The following is a 2,810-nucleotide window of genomic DNA, read 5'->3' on the forward strand; positions in this document are numbered from 1 at the left end:
AAGCTCAAAACTCATGAGACCCCAGAGATGAATCCTGAGGTCTGTTGTTTCCTGAACATGACACCAGACCTGATGTGGTTCATGATATTTTCTGAGTCAAAGTCTGATGAGATAAAGAAAACACTTGCACATCAACCATTCTGTGGCCAGAAAAAAGCAGCTGTAAATACAATATGAAAAAAAATTGCAGAAATGATGTATATAAAAAGACATTTCTTATGGTTTTGTTGTGGGATACATACTATGCTTTTGTCAGTATATAACGCAAAATTGGTTTGTCACACATTCTGTTGAGCATTCCTATGTTAATTGTTTTTATTTTATTTTTAAGATTTTAACTCCAAACATTTTACCATGTTTTTATGTACAGTATAGATTACATTTTTACTGTAAATCGGAAGAGACGGAAAAAGATTTGTTAAAATACTCCCACTCTGTAAATAGTTCCTGAAAGTGTAACTCAGTGGCACTTTTGAACACATTGCTCTGTTTATTTGAGCATGCTGTTTGTTAGCCGAGACTATCCGTTTGCCCCGATCAATGCAGATTTGAGGACAATCATTGGTTTTGCTGTTCTGTCTGGCCGCTAAAAGTACAGAAATTACCTTTTCATCAAAGAAGCGTCGACCCAGATTCCATTCCACAGGTTTCCGTTCAATGCTGCCAGTTTTTGTGAACTACAACTTCAGTCAGATATTACACATGTATGAGTTAGAGAATGGTGTGTGTGTGTACACACACACACATTACATACAAAACAAACACACATATATACAGTGGTGTGAAAAAGTATGCATGCACTGTGTATATATATGCATGCATGTACATATGTGTGTGATAGAGGATTGTCTTGATGTATTATATTAATATATAAAGTATAATAATATATATTAATATAAAATTACAGATTAATAAATGTATGAAATTATGAGAGGGATAACAACAACAACAACAATAAAAATCTGCTTATGATTTTCACATTCCAGATCTGTTTGGACCTGAAGAATCATTGTTTTTTAAAACATTCATAGCTTAATATTTTTCATCTAACTATATATTGTATCTGATCAGCAGCTTTTTATTACTTTTACTTTACTTTTTTACTTTTAGTCATTTAGCAGATGCTTTTATCCAAAGTGACTTACAAATAAGAAAAAGTAATTAAAACTAAAAGCTAAAACTCTATAATACTCTATATATAAATATACATTTAAGAAAATTAAATAAATTAAATAAAAATGACAAACGCGTACAACATTTCAAAACTAAACATTTAAATGAAAACAAAAAAGCTAAAAACAATTCAAAATATTAAAAGAACAAAAGGTATGAGTATAATAATGATTCTAGCATAACACTAAGCCAAACACCAAAAAACAACTACATATGTGTATGTACAACCACACACACATATACATGTACATATATATAAATACATTCAATATATATATATTATTTAATTTCCATTTTGTATGTTGAAGTACTGAAATAACTCAAATTAAATAAAACTAAAGCTTAATAAAAAACCTATATAGACGTAATAGAAAACAAATAAAATGACAACATTACTACAACTGTAACTAAAACTAAAATAGATAACTAATACAAATCAAACTACATTAGTTTATCAGTAATCCTAAAAATATAACACTGAGCCAAACACACATGCTAAAATAACAACAACTTACTGACACATAGTAAGAAATGGTTATAAAAACTGAAACCGAATAGTAGGATGAATTATTATTATTGTTAATTATTAATGAGTGAATGTGGGGAAAAAATGGAGAGCGGGGTGAGTTGAGCCACTTTTACTTGCAGTGTGTTTAAAGTGAGCGCAAACAAGAGATGAGAGAGAAGAGATGATCGGTTCATGTGCCGCTTTCTTAAATATATACATTTTTTTTTTCTCATTTTGTCTCTCATAGTTGAGGTATACCTATGATGAAAATTACAGGCCTCTCTCATCTTTTTAAGTGGGAGAACTTGCACAATTGGTGGCTGACTAAATACTTTTTTGCCCCACTGTATATACAGTATAAATATATACACACATGGGTGGCTCAACTTCCCCACAGTCTCAAATCACCCCGCTCTTCCCTACTGCATTTACTCTTTTTGATAAAAGAATTGAAAAATTATTTGATATTTAAAATTACACATAAACCAAAAATTACACTTGTTGCCCAACAGATATTACAAAAATATGATTAATTTTAGTTGGAAGTCTGAATTCACAAAAAAATATAATTTCAGATGTTTTGAAACAACATACAAAACCCTAGTTTCTCACCAAAAATGTCATAAAGATGAATTTTTTATGGAACTAGAATGGAAAGTGATATTGAGGACTCAGCCTAAAAACTGGATTGCCTATTAAAACAATATTCAAAAGAAATGTTTTGTTTGAATCATGTTGATCAGGGAAATTAGTTTGAATGATCTCTTTCACATTGTTGAAAAGAAAAAACAATCAGAAAAAGAAAACAAATCACTTCATTGTGATTAACAAAAGCTAAAATGACTTATATTTTCTTTATATTATTTTAAATGGTGGTTTTAATGTCATCCGTACGCTCTCAGAAAATGATGTATGGATGAGGTTAAAATCACCAACCTTTTCAAACGGACTTGAGGTACTACCTACATAATATCTACACTTTAGGTACAGATATGCATCTTTTCGGTAAATATGGTACAAATGTGTATCTTTTGATAGAGTACCGTGCATTGATCTGTATATATATATATATATATATACACACACACACACACACACACGCACACACACTGTACCATATATATATATA

The sequence above is a fragment of the Sinocyclocheilus grahami genome, unplaced genomic scaffold (genome assembly GCF_001515645.1).
Source record: "Sinocyclocheilus grahami isolate Dianchi unplaced genomic scaffold, SAMN03320097.WGS_v1.1 scaffold1158.1, whole genome shotgun sequence".
Lineage (NCBI taxonomy): Eukaryota > Metazoa > Chordata > Actinopteri > Cypriniformes > Cyprinidae > Sinocyclocheilus > Sinocyclocheilus grahami.